This window comes from Leptonychotes weddellii, chromosome 8 (assembly GCF_054177405.1).
Source record: "Leptonychotes weddellii isolate Sample4059 chromosome 8, ASM5417740v2, whole genome shotgun sequence".
NCBI lineage: Eukaryota > Metazoa > Chordata > Mammalia > Carnivora > Phocidae > Leptonychotes > Leptonychotes weddellii.
This window is the reverse complement of record NC_138376.1, coordinates 27,805,053-27,822,426: the sequence shown is the minus strand read 5'-3', so window position 1 is coordinate 27,822,426 and position 17,374 is coordinate 27,805,053. Positions and strand designations below refer to the sequence as shown.

The 17,374-nt window shown below is 50.9% G+C and overlaps 1 non-coding gene across 1 annotated transcript; it reads left to right on the top strand.

Moving 5' to 3' along the window:
- Positions 1-323: 323 nt before the first annotated feature.
- On the top strand, positions 324-16,352 carry LOC102729045 (uncharacterized). The gene is made up of 3 exons (XR_014147362.1): positions 324-436; positions 15,797-15,891; positions 16,087-16,352. It is a non-coding gene; the product is annotated as an uncharacterized LOC102729045 (transcript).
- The last annotated feature ends 1,022 nt before the right edge of the window (positions 16,353-17,374 follow it).

Genomic DNA, 17,374 nt, shown 5'->3' with positions numbered 1-17,374 from the left:
GCATAGGGGATGGCCTTAAAATAAGTAGGGTGGTCACTAAAAGGATGAAGGGTACAGAAGGATAAGATGGGGTGGAAAAAAAATGTCTCCGTGATGTAAAATGGTTTTGAACGAGGAAAGAAAGGAGCAGCCCCAACTCTGGACGGTGGGCCATTGTTCCTCCCGGGCCAATCTAATCCTCCTCTCCCCACCTCGCCAGAGACCTCAAACTAGAGGTTGCCCCTCATAAACATGGCCGCGCCAAGCTGGTCACGCCCCTCAACGAGGTGGTGACCTCCAGTGGCCCCACCTCCCGCCGCCCCTGCGGCCAATGAGAGGGAAGTACGAGGTTGGCGCATGAGTGCTGCCGCCAGTGGGTGCGTCCAATAATGACTGGGGGATCCCGGCAAGTAACATGACCAAAAAGAAGCGGGAGAATCTGGGCGTCGCTCTGGAGGTGAGGGGATAAGTGGGGGGTGGGCCTCGTCGTTCGCTGCCTTCTCCCCGCGGCGGGGTACAGTGGGTCGGCCTGGCGACAGGTTGGAGGAGGGGCTGAGGGGAGGAAGTGAGGGCGACTCGGGTTTGGGAGAGGGACGCGAGGGGCGCGAGAGCGTCCGATGGGGTACCCGAAGGTGAGGGCGGGATGGGGGAAATGGAGTTTGGAGAGCCCGAGGGGGCACCAGAGGTGGGGACAGAGGTGAGGGGACCTCCACAGGGGAGGAGCCGTGGAGGTGAAGAGGAAGCCCCGAAGCGGACGGGACGCGGAAATAAGGAGGCCCCGAGGGGAGACGTGTGATTGAAGAGGACGCAAAAGGGGCGGGCCCTCGAGGTTTGGGCACCCCAGAAGGGTAGATACCTGTGGCTGAGGGCCCCCCAAAAGTGAGAGAGCCCATATTATTTAGCATATTACCAAATGGCTTACACATCCCCTGAGATGGGAAATTTTTCCTCTGGGGTACTGAAGCTCGTAGCCAGGAAATTACTTAGGGAATCTGTGGGAGTTTGTAGAGAATTCTGGAATGATGACGTTCCCAAAGAGCTTAAAAATAATGTACTGCATGTGGAAGGGAAAGAAAATTGAGGCAGATTGAGCAACTGCGACGTGGTACTTTATTTGCATTCTCAGTCAGCCCTCCCTACAAGCCCGTGAGAGTTTTAAACCGATGGGGAAACTGAGGTTTCAGGCAGAGCCCAGGCTGAAGCAATGGGGGAGCTGAGATGCAGCACAGGTGATTTGCCCTCTACTGCGTCTTCTTTCTTCTGTGTTACAGTTCCCTCGATTACTGTCCCGGTAGTTAACAGAGAGCTACAGGGGGATAGTCTTCGTGAGCTTACTGCCAGTTCAGTAGTTCTCAAACTTCAGAATGCATTAAGCATAATTTGCAGAGCTTGTTAAAAATGGAGAGTTGAACTGTCTCCCACCCCGAGTAATTCAGTAAGACTTCGGATGTACGTTTTCAACGAGTAATCTGCATTTTTTTAAGTAGACTCCATACCCAACGTGGGGCTTGAACCCGCGAAGCTGAGATTGAGAGTCCCGTGCTCTACCGACTGAGCCAGAGCCAAGCACCCCCAGGAATCTGCATTTTTTTTTTTTTAAAGATTTTTTATTTATTTATTTGAGAGAGAGAGCACATGAGAGGGGGGAGGGTCGGGAGGGTCAGAGGGAGAAGCAGACTCCCTGCCGAGCAGGGAGCCCGATGCGGGACTCGATCCAGGGACTCCAGGATCATGACCTGAGCCGAAGGTAGTCGCTTAACCAACTGAGCCACCCAGGCGCCCAGGAATCTGCATTTTTGACCAGCTACACGCACCCGTGCTGTTGCAGGAGGTTTTAGTACCACCCCTGAGAAATATTGGCCTACCTGATACAAAAAAAAAAGGTTGGTGGAAATACGAACCTCCCTCTAAAAGAGAATTTGAGTGGTAGAATGAGGTGGCACTGTGTGGTGGGAAAAGCATAGACTTTATAACCTGATCAGGACAAAATAAGCTGCTGTAACAGAGAAACCCTAAAATTCAGTGGCTTCAGAAAGTTTATTTTTTTCTAATAGGGTAGAGCAGGGATTGACAGATGTTGTCTTTAAATGGCCTGATAGTACATTTCTAGGCTTTGTGGGCCATATGGTCTCTGTTGTAACTACAGTTAATCCTAATTATTCACGGATTCTGTATTTGTGAATTTGCCTTCCTGCTAAAATGTATTTGTAACCCCCAAATCAGTACTTGCAGTGCTTTTGCAGTAATTCACAAACCTGTGAAAAATTTGAGTCACCTGAGGCGCAGCTAAGGTCGAACAAAATAACGCTCTGCCATCTTATTTCAGCTTATACTATAAACAGGTGTCCTTTTTGTGGTCTATTTAGTGCCATGTTTTTTGTGTCTGTGTGCTTTTTGTTGGTGATTTTATTGCTTAAAATGGCCCTCAGGTGTAGTGCTAAAGTGCTGTCTAGTTTTCCTAAAGTGCAAGAAGGCTGTGTTTGCCTTACAGAGATATATGTTAGATAGGCTTTGTTCGGAGTTGAGTTATAGTGCTGTGCTGCTGGCTGTGAGTTCACTCTTCATGAATCAGTAATATATATTAAATAAGGTCTCTGAACAGAAACACACAAAAAACAAGGTTTTGTATTGATCACTTGATAAAATTGTTGTGACCGGAGGCTCATAGGAATCTGACCTGCTTCAGTATTTGCTAATTCATTGTTGGCAGCAACTTTACAGAACATAACTACCATAAATAAGGAGCATCAACTATGCTTAGATAAGCTATCTTAGCACGAAAGCAACCATAGACAATATGTAAATTAATGGGTGTAGCTGTGTTCCAATAAAACTTTATTTACAAAAAAAAAAGGCAGTGGACTGTAGTTGACCCCTAGGCTGTAGTTTGCCAATTCCTGGTCTTGAGTGGTTCTGCCATATTCCCCTCATCTTGTGACGCTGCCATCCCTTAGTGCCTTAATGTCACCTCATGAATGAAACTAAGTCACATCCCATTGACGTGTCCACTGGCAGGGAAAGAGTGAAGGAAGCATAAGCATCACTGTCTTTTTTTTTTTTTAAAGATTTTATTTATTTAACAGAGAGAGACACAGCGAGAGAGGGAACACAAGGAGGGGAGTGGGAGAGGGAGAAACAGGCTTCCCGCTGAGCAGGGAGCCCGATGCGGGGCTCGATCCCAGGACTCTGGGATCATGACCTGAGCCGAAGGCAGACACTTAACGACTGAGCCACCCAGGCGCCCCAAGCATCACTGTCTTAAGAGTCGTTGGCCCAGGGGCGCCTGGGTGGCTCAGTTAGTTAAGTATCTGACTCGTGATTTCAGCTCAGGTCGTGATATTGTGGGTTATGGGATCAGTGGAGAGTCTGCTTGAGATTCTCTCTCTCCCTCTGCCCTCCCCCCACTCACATGCTCGCTTGCATGCGCTCTCTCTCTTTTCAAATAAATCTTAAGAAAAAAAAAAGTCATAGGCCCAGAGTGCCCACTTGCCGTTGGCAAAGATGCGAGATAAGACTCTAGACCTCACCCAACTGCAAGGGGCTGCTGGGAAATGCATTCATTGGCTAGGAGGCCACGTGCCCAGCTACAGCTCAGTCCCTGTGGAAGAAGGGCCTAGCATGTTTAGTGGACAGCCTGCAGTCTCTACTGCAGATTGCACTTTACCTCAAGTGTGGTGGCTTTTTTTAATTCTTTATTTAAATTCAATTTAGTTAACATATACTGTATTATTAGTGTCAGGGGTAGAATTTAGTGATTCATTGGCTGGATATAACACCCAGTGCTCATTATGTCAAGTGCCCTCCTTAATGCCCATCATCCAGTTACCCCATCCCCCCACCCACCTCCCCTCCAGCAACCCTCAGTTTGTTTCCTATAGTTCAGCATCTCTTACGGTTTGCCTCCCTGTTTTTATCTTATTTTTCCTTCCCTTCCCCTGTGTTCATCTATTTCTTAAATTCCACATGAGTGAAATCATAGGGTATTTGTCTTTCTCTGACTGACTTCGCTTAGCATAATATCCTCTAGTTCCATCCACGTCATTGCAAATGCCAAATTTCATTCTTTTGATGGCCGAGTAATATTCCATTGTGTGTGTATATGTACACACACCACATCTATATGCATTCAACTGTTGATGGACACCTGGGCTCTTTCCATAGTTTGGCTATTGTGGACATTCCTGCTATAAACATTGGGGTGCAGGTGCCCCTTCGAATCACTATGTTTGTATCCTTTGGGTAAATACCTAGTAATGCAATTGCTGGGTCATAGGGTAGTTCTATTTTTAATTTTTTGAGGAACCTCCATACTGTTTTCCAGAGTGGCTGCACCGGTTTGCATTCCCACCAACAGTGCAAGAGGGCTCCCCTTTCTCTGCATCCTCGCCAGTACCTGTTGTTTCCAGAGTTGTTAATTTTAGTCATTCTGACAGGTGTGAGGTGGTATCTCATTGTGGTTTTGATTTGTAACCTCAAGTGTGGTTTTGAGGATACCGTATGTGTAAAATACCAGCCAGTGGGTCTCCAACCCCTCTTCCTTTGCCCACCTCCACTACAGAGGTTAGAAAAGCTCAAGAGATGCTTTCCCAGACTCAGGTGTGTTTTAAGGAGACCATATGTGTGAAATACGTAGCACACGCCTTGCTCAAGGTGGAGATAAGCAACAAACAGTGCCCTTATTAGTAGCCTTTATAGTTCTTTTGCAGTCTTCCATCATGGCTAAGTCCAGCCCCCTTGTTCGGACTTAGTTTCCTTTTCTGTAACATGAAGACCTTGAATTTCATCAGGGGTTATAAGTTCATTGACCATGATCCAAATACAGATCACAGAGGTCTTTTGTTTGGCTGACACAGGTTTCTAAAATGTTTTAAATTTGGTGGACAAATGCTCTCCTAGTGCATTTACCAGTCACATTCACCCTTTTTTTTAATCCTATCAATACCAATGTAGATATTTACATTTGTGATCTTGGTCTCTAAGGTTACTTTTTGCTTGGATATTCTAAGATTCGAGATCTATAACTGCACCTTAGAAAAAGCTTGGCATCTGGCTGTCTCCCCACCTGTTCCTCCGTTGCCCCCAACAGATCTGAGTATTGAATGTACACTGATGCTCAGTAGCAGTGGATATTGTCCTCTTATTAAAAGTCATGTGCTCAGAGCCAGTGAAGTGGTGATTTAATCAAAATGTTTGTAATCTGACGAGTGCAATAAAACCCCCACAAGTGAGTGATCTCAGCACCTGCAAACAGTCTCCACTTGTTGTAATGAAGCAATTACCAAGCAGGCAGCACTCACCCCAAGGGCTGGCTTGGGCCAGCTGTCCCGGGCAGTCACCTCCCAGGACAACCAAGGCACCCCCTAGCAGCCTCCACTCATGTCTCCTCTTAAGGTCTTTTTATTCCAACTCATTTGCCACCCTGTAAGATCTCAGAGTTGGAAAAGACTGGCTACGAGTTTAGCTTCTGAGAGTTAATTCTAACTCTCAGAGAATAATGAGAGAGCATTCAGATGAGAAATCACCAGCTTTGCTGATTTTAATGTGTGGAAGGAGGGAAAGGCTGCATTTCGGTCTTAACTGATAGGATTTTGGCTGATGTAAACCCTGTTTCTGTTTTTGTAACCTCTGATAGTAATGAGCTGTTACTTGGTCATTGTACTTTTCTTTCACAGCTAGACCATTCAGCTTGGTGTTTTCAGATGCTTTAACAGCCAGTGGGTCTTAACAGGTGTGTGGTGTCTTAGCTGACATCTTAAGAGGGATAACTGGGTTAGATCTGGTCCCTAGTACAAAAATCTGTCAGTTTGGAAACTTTACAAGGTACAGAAAGCTGACCTAAGTAAATAGGAATATACCTTCTTCCCCGTAACAAATTTGGAGGTAAATGGCCACTGGCCTTGGTTCAAAAGCTCAGCTAATTCAAGGCTGGTATTTCTGCATTCTCTTAGCTGTTTCCTCATATTCACAAGATAGCTGCCACAGCTCCAGTCATCATATCCAACTTTAAGTCAGGAAGAAGGATAAAGGGATTACAACACTGTCCCTTTTTTTTCTTTTTTAGACTATTTATTTGAGAGAGAGAGCTCACAGAGGGAGAGGGAGAAGCAGACTGGTTGCTGAGCAGAGAGCCCGATGTGGGGCTCAATTCCAGGACCCTGGAATTATGACCTGAGCTGAAGGCAGACGCTTAACTGACTGAGCCACCCAGGAGTCCCTTTTATCAGAAAAGCATAAGCTGCCCCAGGAGTCTTCCAGCTGACTTCTGGAACATCTCATTGGCCAGAACTGGATCATGACCATCTCTGGCTGCAATGAGTATGGGAAAGCATCTCTTGAGCTTTTCTAACCTCTGTAGTGAAGGTGGGCAAAGGAAGAGGGGTTAGGAATCAGTGTTGTGTTGGCCAAATAATAGTATCTGCTATAGGGAATAAAGTGAATGGGAGTCATTTAAATTCACCAGAATCCTAACCAGAAAAAGAGGTGGTAAATTGAGGGGAGAAAATTACCTAGGCAGGATGAGCACAAGAGGAAAGAACCTTGATGTTGTAATTATTTGTTCAGTATAAGCCACTGCTGTAAGCTCTCTGCATAGGGAGGCAGAAGCACCAAGTTGTTGGTTTGCAAACTGGCCCCCTTCCATGGAGGACAGAGAGAGACCCAAGAAAGAGGCAAGTGACTCCAGAGGCAGGTTTAATAAGCAAGGGAACTTACAGGTGAGGCTTGTCTTGGGCAGTGAGTAAGAGGAATAGACCTCCGCATCCGCCCGCCAAATCTTCAAAGTTTGTGTAGAGGCCTTAACTGGGTTCAGTCACGTATACTGTCCAGATGGTCTCCATAACACATGGTCTCTCAAGGCTATGTCCTTGGAACAGCTCCCACTGTGGGAACAGTGGGCAGAATGTACATTCCAAGGTCAGTGGAGGGATCAGGAGCCTCCGATTGCCCTGGTCCCGGGCTCAGGTTAACCGGTGGTCACGTCCTCTTCGTCACCTCCTCCAACGCAAAGATGAAGAGAGTCACAGTTCTGGAACAGGCTGTGCACAAGGCTGGGGGGCATCTAGCAATTTTCTAAGACAAGGGGCAGAAGCAGCTTAGTAGACCATCAATAAATATTTACTGAATTGGCTTGAGTGGCTGGAGGAAGCACTTGAACCCTCGCCCCTGCCGTCTGGGCCCCGTTGAGTGGTTCACTGGTCAGAGGTTAGGAGGCCACCGTGGGGCAGACAGTTGGACACCACCTTGCGGGGGAGCCACCCGTCCAGGGGCTGGGAGGAGGGCTCATGGCATGCAGACACCGCAAGGGTCGCTGACCATTAAATGAGCCTCACCTGCTGCCACGCGCAAGCGACAGGTTGCCATCGGGCAGGTGATTTCTCTCGGCAGCCTGTGTCTGGCTCCATTCCACTTGACGGGGGTCAGGAGACTAAAACCTCATTACCTAACACGGCTGGATGTCAGCATGTGTGGAGTGGCTGTTTGCCAGCATCTTAATTAATGAATTCGTAAGGCATGGGGTGGATGCCAGCTCTTGAATAGTGCTTTGAGCCTTTCAGCGATGAAGAAGCTTTTGCTAATTTATCAAAAAAATTTATATTGGGGGAAAGAGGAGAAAACAAATCCCAAACAACGTTCTGGCCCAGGGACAGCTGAAGGCTTCAGGCAAGGACTGACGTGGCTCTCCTTGTAGAGCTGCTCAGCACGCCAGAAGGTCTCACAAGGTCCCAATTGCAAGCGTTTCATCAGGGCCCCTCATGTGCCTGACCTGGGGCGGTGGAGGAGGGGGCTGTGAGTCTCCAGAGAAATGACAAGCCCTTTGGCTCTCTGCTTTTCCTAAAAATTGTTCCTTGATTAAAAACTGGGGAGGTTTACGGTCTTCATCTGCTCAGCCTGGGAGACAAACTTCTGATGATTGGTGGAGACATGGATGGAGGTTTTTGTCTTCTGTCCCCACAGAGCCCTGAGCCTCCTCCACAGGAAAACATCCCTTCAGCAGTGTCAGGGCAATCGGCCCTTTGGGGTTTGAGGCTGGTCACTTGGCAAATCAAGGCTCATGACCCTCATGTGACTTGGCTATGTGGCCTGACGGCCTCAGATGGAAAGCCCCAGTGCTCTTGCCACAGACCATCTGGACAGGTGTTCTGGCCTCTTTACCCATAATGTCCTGGGGCCTCCCTGACGTGTGAAAATTTCCAGAAATCCAGTTCCCAGGCTGCTGGGGCTGGAGATAAAACAGCTGAGTTGGCACGTGAAAAGAAAGGCCTTGCTACCCACTGGGGAAAGAAGGGCTTCTCCAGCCTACCTAGCTCACCTTTCTCCTTCTCAAAAGGGTCTGTTTTGTGTGAATTTTGGAGGGTGCTGTGGCAGTTTAGGCAATCTGGGGGAGGGTGCCAGGGATGTTTGAGAAGCCGGAAGTTGAGGGGGGCGGTAATTGCCTTCAACATGAGGACAGGCGCTCTGCTCCCGTCTCACTGTCTCCAAGCAGATTTCCGTCGGGTTCTTCCCTGACAGAGAGTATCTGTTACCTGGACAGAGAGCAGGCAAAGCCCTTGTACAGATTATTCAGAGTAGAGAATCTGTTGAAAGCAGATCAGCAAGCTTAGATTGGCTTCGACTGAGATGTGGAATGGCTTTGTTCCACAGAACCCTTCTTCGTCATGACTGTTTTCATGAGGGATTTTGGAGAAAGAGCTTGAAGTGTTGGAAAGAACATAAGCTCTGACGCAGGAAAACCTCAGACTCAGACCCTCAATTCTGCCACTTCCCAATTACATGACCTTGCTTAAAATCTACACTGGGAGTTTGCTTCTCTCTAAAACGGAAACGGTCCCTTCTTTGCAGAGTTGACGCAGACATCGGTAGCCTACACGAAGCTGCCACAACGCGCCTGGCCTGGGGTACGAGGAGTGGTGGTTACTCCCAGGAGCTGAGTGGCTTAGGGCCAGTATGTGGGGCGGCAGCTAACAGCACAGACTCGGACTGCCCAGCCCCCCCCCATGTACCCGCTGTGACCCCGGACAAATGACTTCATCTCCATGGCCCGAGCTTCCTCATCTGCAAAAGGTGAATACAGGAGCTCCCCCTTATCCATGGTTTTACCTTCCGAGGTTTCAGTTACCCGCAGTCAGCTCAGCCTGGAAGCAGATGATCCCCCTTCTGACATATTGTCAGAGGTGGATGGCAGCCTAACGCTGTGTCACAGTGCCTACGTCCTTCACCTCATATCACCTCATCACGTAGGCATTTTTCACCTCGTATCAGCACAGGAAGGGTGAATACAGTACAGTAAGATATTTTGAGAGACTGCATTCATATAACTTTTATATATGGCCTTTTGTTGTAATTGTTTTATTATTAGCTATTGTTAATCTCCTACTGTATCTAATACATAAATTTATCATAGGTATGTGTGTATAGGAAAAAACATTATATATATATATATATATATACACATACAGGGTTCAGTACTGTCTGGTTTCAGACATCCACTGGGGTCTTGGAGCGTGTTCCCAGCAGATAGGGGGGACCGCTGACTGATGCTACTCCTACCCCCTCATAGGGTTATTGTGAGCATTCTGTGAGTGAGGTGCTGAGAACAGTGCCTGGCATACAGTGCAAGCTATAGAAGTGCTGGCTGCTGCTGGTAGTGTGGTTTAGTTTTGCGTGGACTTTTGGCTTCTGGAAGTTGCTTTGACTTGTGCTGTGCCATCTAGCTACCCCCACACCATGCTCTTTATTAGCAAGTACCTGGCCAGGCAGCTGTAGGATATGCCCCATGACCACTGCCTGACTCCTGAGTTAACCTGTTCCAGCAACTTCTGGCAGTCACTGGCCAGAAGCTCTTGAGAGCCAGGCTGGGAAAACCAGAAATAACTTCCTAAACCAGAAAGCAGAGTGGCCTGCATAACCCAGAGCTCTAAGTCCTGAGGGTGCTTTCTGCACTTTCCCAGAAGAAAGCCTGGCCCTAGACAGTGGCTTGGGGTGGGTGGGAGCCACCTCCCAGGCTGTCAAGATGCTCACGGGAGCACCATTCAGCCACCCTCAGTAGGAGCACCTGCAGCAGGGAGTGTGGCTCGTGCCTGTCAGCAGGATACGAGCTGTGCACGAGGGCCCGGTAGCCGCCAGACCTGGAGCGGGCCCCCAAACCCCCATGGGGCCTGACCTGACCGGTGTGCTGGGCAGTTATCCGTGCGTGAGCTGGCACTCGGGTTCACCATCGCCAAAGAGGCCTCACTCGGGGTTTCGATTCCAGGAGGCTCCACACTCCTGAAAAGATGCCTCACGGGGATTTCAGACGAATTTTACAGTTTCTCTTAACACAGTGGTTTTATGGCGTTATGGGACCCCAGGGAGACTTCCCTAAAGCTCTGAGAATAAGGTGTTATTCCCCAAGTCAGCTGGCAGAGGGGATTTTGCTTAGCTAGCACAGGGCTCCTGACCAGCAGGTACAGCACGTGAAGCACGCGGCACTCGGAGCCGCATCTGAAGGGCACTTGAGGAGGGCTGCAGGAAGTCTCTGCCCCTGGTGACTGGAAATGGAGAAGCCCTCGCTTCCCTTGGCACCTTCCCACAGGATCTGCGGCCCCACTTGGCTGGGGTGGGGCCTCTGCGGACCTCGACTGCCTGCTGCCTGCTGGGCTGACTTCAGAACTTCACATTCTTATGCGGGAAATGCCTCCCCCCCGCCGTGGAGAACCCTTGGTCCTAAATTTCTCACTGAGCCTGCTCTTCTGCCCACTCTCGAAGCCGCCCACCAGGCTCCAGGCTCTGATTGCCCAGTCCGTGCGTGGGGCAGAAGGGCAGCGGGTCTCATCCTGTGTGCAGTAGAATCACTCGTGGGCCTTTCCTGATGGAGTGCAGACTTCCTGGATCCCCGATCCAGGGCCTCCTCTGGGACCTTCAGCTCCTTCCCACTCTCTGCCTTATATACTTTTTCCCTCCCACTCTGCGTCTTCCTTTCTGGGCTCAGACCAGCAGTCCCCATGGTCTGGGCTCGGGGTGAAGAACCAGCTGTCCTACCAGGACACCCTGCACACTTACCACCTACCTCTCGGTCCCCTGAACCACGGCACGTGCGTTTTCACACCTACCAAGCCCTCAACTGTGTGTGAAGTGCCAGAAGGCACAGTTTGCTAACTGGTAGAGAGCTCACACCACCACCTTTCTGACTTCTTGTGTCCCTTTGCAGCCATGCTTCACCTGCTCACCATCATCTCCAAGAGACGCGGTGTCCTTTGTCCCTGTATAAAAACGGGACACTTGGTCTCCTGAATACACATGTAATGCGCGGATATGTTGTACTGTAACTTTACATTGGGGGTAGCCACTCTCGCTCCCACACTATGCCTGAATGAGTGCCTCGGCTCAGTCCCCACCCCGGCTGTTAGCGCTTTGCCGCGGATGGTCCCGGCCGGCAGTGCTGCCCCCGATGGCTCCAGGAAAGTCTCCGCACCTGAGCCGCTCTTGGGCCAGCCACACTCTTCTGCCTGTTGACCCTGTATCCAGCCTGTTGGGCAGGAGTCCTGGGAGCCTCTGTGGCCTCCAGAGTGTAACCTTCTCTCCCTGCTAGAGTTGGTCCAGTCTCTTTGGTGGGGCCTCTTTCTGCCTTAGTCCTGGGGCTTCACATTCCTGCTCCCTGCAGAGCCACGGTGTGGGTAAACATGGTCTCCATCTGCCAGGCCCCGCCTGCCATTCCGTGTCTCCTCAGATGCCCATTCACACGCAGACTGCACTGAGTCTGTCTGCCCTTAGACACTGCTCCGGACCTCATCGTCGGGTGCCACCAGGCGCAGCCTCAGCAAGTTGGTGCTGGCTCCGGAGCCGAGCCCAGCCCAGCTTCATCCCCAGGCAGGAACATGAGGTTCCCAGCATGCTGTGTTCTGAGCCAGCTAACTTCAGAGGCAGTGCTGTTCTGATAGGCTACCCTGCGGGCCCCCTACCCCCCAACCCCACTGCTGAACCCCTCCATAGACTCAGGATGGCCATATCCCAGCTAGATGGTCTCTCCTTGCCGCTGCTGCCAGCCAGTGATGAGTGGCGATTCCTCTCCATCACACACCCCCACTTCTGTCTCCTTCTCTTACTCTAACCTCACATTAACTCACTTTTCTTTCTGTTCCCCAAAGAACCAGTGAAAACCATCCTTTGCTAATAATGACAGCACACACTTACTTAACTCATAATTACTATGAGTGTGTTCAGCACTGTTCTAAGCACCTTACACATATCGCCTCATAGCATCCTCACAACTTTTTGAAATATGAAACATTAACTTCATTTTACACATGAATAAAATGAGGCATAGAATTAAGGAAGTCCTTTAGAGGGCAAGTGAGCAGCAAGCTGAGGCACCTGATTACAGCCCATCCTCTCATTACCACACTTCTCAGGACCCACAATTTCAGGCTTCTGGGCACTGGGCTCCGAACTGCTTGCCCAGCTCTGACCCTATGTTTTTAGAATCTTCCTGACATTTGTCTTCTTATTCTGGTCCTAACCCTGTGCCCTCTCTCCTGTCCTGGCTATATTGTCCTCTATTGCCTTTAGCCTCGCGGCTGAGAGAAAGCTACCCAAGGACTATATAGATTTGCACTGAGGAATCTGCGAAGTGCATAATCCACATGCATGCCATCGAGAGTTGACTGAAAACCCACGGAGGGGCTGCCTTTAAGGCCCACTTTCTGGGTCCTCTCCCCCATTTCTGGCCCATCTTGAGCCAGCCCCACTCTGTAGGCACCACTCCTGACCCCAGTCACAACTAAAAGATGCATCCTGACCTTCCCTCCCTGCCGCAGCCAGGTCACTCTGAATCTTTGCACCCATTATTATAGCTGCTCGAGAGCCAGCTTCTGCTGCAGGGTGTTTGACTGCCAGCGGGGTCACCTTCTGAGGACGGGTTTGTGGCCTATTGAAGAGCTTCCTGACAGTCTCAGCCTCCCCTCACTCAGCCCACATCAAGCAGCTGGGTTACAAAAAGGGGAACTTGCTATTTAGAAGGGAATCAGAGAGAGCTGTCAGCAGGACATAAATATTCATAGAGGGAGGTTAGAACTTGAGTCCCTAAAACCTTGATTTGTGTTCGTCCGTTTAAGCCTCATTAAAAAGTGGTAAATGAAAGTGGGGATATTCAGTGGAACTGCAGATAAATTGGGCTTGTTCAGATAAAGGCCTCCGACTGCCCGCTCCACAGGCCCTGCCCAGAGCACGAAGGCAGATTGGCTTGGCCACTTGTGGTTTGCCAACCTCAATTTAAAGATTTTGCTTAGCATGAGTTCCCAGCCTTGTTCTGGGCCAATTACCACTTGTCTGGGCACCTGGTAGCCTTCCAGAGGTGTTTAGGGATGGAAATCCCCAAGCTGCTTCTCCCCAGAATGACATGTGAACTAGGACTTGGCCCAAGGGGCTGCAGGAAAAAATCTAACCTAGGACTAAAGATTTGCACTGGGTTATCCACAAAGCACATAATCTGTGTGCAAGTATAGTTGTTTCTCCTAGCTGCTTCGAGCTTTGGGCACTAAGGGAGGGTTTCAGGCTCAAGTTGCTACGTGAGGTCTAGATCTGTCCCTAGCTCCTCAGCCCCATCCATGTCCAACCTGAGTCATTCCTCCATGGCTACACACACAGACTGCAGCAGGCCAGGCCTTGCGGTGACCACAAAGGAGAGACTGATGGCCACCATTCTAGGATAGGAGCTACAAAGTCAGGCATCCTTAGGAGCCAGGCAGTCACACAAGTGGAATGGGCCAATCTGGGTGACACTCGATCCCTGGGCTACGAGTTTACACCATAGGCCCTAGGGGTCCCAGAGTCTAGGAAGGTGAGGTAGGACGCTCCTAGCTGGAATGACCTAGTGTGCTGTCAGCCTTAGGAGAGAAGGCCTGGTTCATCTGCCAAGGGGAGGATGTGGTACCTCTCCAGCCGAGGGGAGCAGAGAAGGCCTTGTGGAGGAGGTAGCACTTCAAGAATTAAGCTTTGGGGGCGCCTGGGTGGCTCAGTTGGTTAAGCGACTGCCTTCGGCTCAGGTCATGATCCTGGAGTCCCTGGATCGAGTCCCGCATCAGGCTCCCTGCTCGGCAGGGAGTCTGCTTTGTCCTCTGACCCTATCCCCTCTCATGTGTTCTCTCTCTCTCAAATAAATAAATAAAATCTTTAAAAAAAAAAAAAAGAATTAAGCTTTGGGACCTAGTGTGGAATTTGGTGCCCTGCCTGTGGTTTCTACACCATGGGGTGGCACGGTCCCCAGGGGCTGGGCTGAGCGTGCTGCTGTGACAAGTGGGCCATGTGGTGGCCTGAAGCACCTGCTCTTCTCATCCCCACCCCACTGACCATCACATCAGGCTGTTACTATCCCCAGGCACAGGCCCCAGCTCCTTGCTGAGGCTGTTCCCCAGGACAGTCCTATCTTTGGTGCCAGTTAGCAGAGAAACGGTACAATTAACCAGGCAGTCAACTCAGGGCTCCTCAGTTGCTCCCTCCCACAGGGCCCTGCTTCTGCACCTGGAGTTGGCAGCCAGCTGAGGCTGTAGGGAAGGGACTAGATGGTGTGTCATTTGGGGCAGGCATGGGACAAGGCACAGTGGCCGACCCAGAAGTGTCTGGGTAGGTGCTGGCCAGGGAGAGGGACAGAAGGCTTCAAGTGCATCTCTCCTGACACGGGCCCCAGAACAGCCGCCTGGGACTCTGGGATCCGCACTTGAAATCATTGATTACTGTCTCCACAGGGGCCTTTCTGGAAGGGACTGGATAAAGAACTGGCTGAGGCCAATGAGGAGAGAGGTACTCCAGTCTGTCTCAGAAAAGTCATTCCCTTTGGGGATCCTAGGCTCCCATTTGTGAAGTAGAGGTCATATTTGCTATTCCTCCCAGGGATGTGGTGAGAGTAAGTGAAGTCAGATGGAGAATCAAGCATCCCCAGGACCTGAAGCACTATTCACTCAGCTGCCATGAGGGACACAAGGCCCTCTGAACCTTCCCACCCACCGAAATCTGGGCTTCTGCCAACAGGGCAGAGATACTGGAACAGACCCAGGCCCAGAGAGGTGGCCGATGAGACAGACACCTGGAGACAGAGGAACTTTCAAAGCCACATGTATGATACCAGGAACCAGGTTTGGACAATGCAGTCCAGTATTTTACACAATATTTTCCCACAACTCATGTTGTTTGCCCAAGAACACAGCTCTGAAACTATAATCAAAACAAATGGGAAAACTGATACCTTTGGCAGCCAGCCTTTGAGGAGCTTAGCTATTTTGCCCTACAAGTTACAGCTGCCTTGATAATGTTTTTGCACAAGAACCAAGTCAGAAAGAAAGAAGCTTTTGAGCTGTGGTTTGTTTGTTTTTTTATACTCAGTGATTTTTATTGATTCTCATGGGAAAATACATATCTTCTTAGCAACTTAAAACTACCTTAAGAAGTGTGTCAATGCAAAAAATACCTCTGCTTTTTGTCCCCTAGACGTCTAATCCCCCCATCCCCGACGTGTGTGGAGCGCTGAGGAAAGGCAGCCCCTCATTGCATCCTAGGCTAGGCCTGTGTAGCCGGCGCAGCTGGGGCGTGTGCTGGGGAGACAGGGCTGCCTGAGGGACTGCTCCTGTCTGTCCCCAACCCAGGCTTGGTCCAGAGGGGTGGGGCCGCTGAGCGAGCTGTTTCCACTGTGCGAAACAAAGTGGCTGGGGGGCCAGGGCCAGGGGAGGCAGGGCGCTGTCCAAGAAGACTCCTAGAGGCTCCTTCCTCCCCATCCCAGGATCCCAACTGTTTTGGAAGTTTTAAGGCTCTGTCACCCATCTTTACCTGCCGGCTGCGCCGTATGTTTCAGATCGATGGGCTGGAGGAGAAGCTGTCGCAGTGTCGCAGAGACCTGGAGGCTGTAAACTCCAGGCTCTGTGGGGCGGAGCTGAGCCCAGAGGCCAGGTAATGTGTCTGCCCGGGACTCCCGCCTTCCCCCAGCCCCTCATATTTATCCTGGGGCCCTGGCCCTGAGCTTCCATCACCCTACCCCTTGCCACGGGAGATCCCTTGTTCCCCTCGTCCATCTTGCCCCCGTGTGTCAGCTGCCCCTCAGGACGGAAAAGGGCTTGAGCCATAATACTCCTTCTCCCCTCACAGGAAGTCTCTGGAGAAGGAGAAAAACCACCTGATGAGCAAAGCCTCCAACTACGGTAAGAAAGTTCCCTTCCTTTACCAGCCCCATCCTCCAGTCCCAGGGTCAGGAGGGGACAGACAGCCCAGGGACCCCACCAGGTCATGGGGATCAAGAGGGTTCTTTGGGAGGGAGCCGCCCCCCCACCCCACAACCCACTCCCACCCCCTCTGCCCCCCCCCAACTCCTCTGCCCCCTGCTACTCCTCTGCCAAGACTATAGGAACCCACTGTAAGCCTGGAAGAGCAGGTTTGTTCCTTTGTTCCAGGGGAGATGGAGAGGCCTATGGGTCTGTTCTTCCTCTGTGGGATGAAGTGGAATGGTTGTAGTCAGGTCCAGAAGAGACTCTCACATCCACCCAGACTTGGGAGATCTGTCCTCCCCCGCCCCTCTCTCCCCTCCCACCTCACACTCCATTCCAGGAAAACCCGAGAGGTGAAGGAGGGGCTATGTGGGTGGAGCAATGCTGCCACCTTCTGGGCGCTGGGGGCAGAGCCGGAGGGCGGCTACTACCAGCCCTACCCCAACCCTGCCCCAGCCAGCCTGAGAGGAAGATGGTCTGCAGAGGTTCCTCAGACTTCTCGGTTTTGTTCTCCCGCTGAGACAGCAGACCTGCTAAGAATCAGCCCCAGGACAGTCCACATGATGGGGAATGTCCCAGAGGGACGAGTTTGAATCAACACTGTAAGCACAGCACATGTGTGCACACACACCTCTACCTGGGCCCCAGTCTCAGTCTGGCCTGCCTAGAGCTGATTTACAGGTACCTGCCCGTCCACACAAGTAGGGAAGGGATATCCGTTCTGTCTCAAGGCTAGCAATTTTTATAGTCGCAGCACCAGCCCTCAGTTTACCTGAGGGGTAGCAGTACCGCCCACCTGCATGTCACACAAGGGGATGAATGGATGCCCTGTGGCCATAGAATAGGACTGGCTTTCTCTAGAGGTGAGCCCAACCACCTCGTGGGCACTCCCTGCCTTCTAGCGTCGCTGGTTCCTGCTTAGCTGGGTGTCCAGCAGGGGCCAAGACCGGAAGCACCGATGGCGTGGCCCCACCCTGTACCTACTCCAGTGTCGGGCCTAAAAAGTCCCAGCTGCCCTGAGTTTCTAGTTGGCCAGATGAGACCCCCTGCAAGGATGAGTACCATGAAGCACCCCACGCCCACCCCCCACCGGCAGTGACAGGCCAGAGGACTCACCTGGTGATGCCATGCCAACACCTAGCTTGGCTATCAGGTGTGGCCTTTTTGATGAC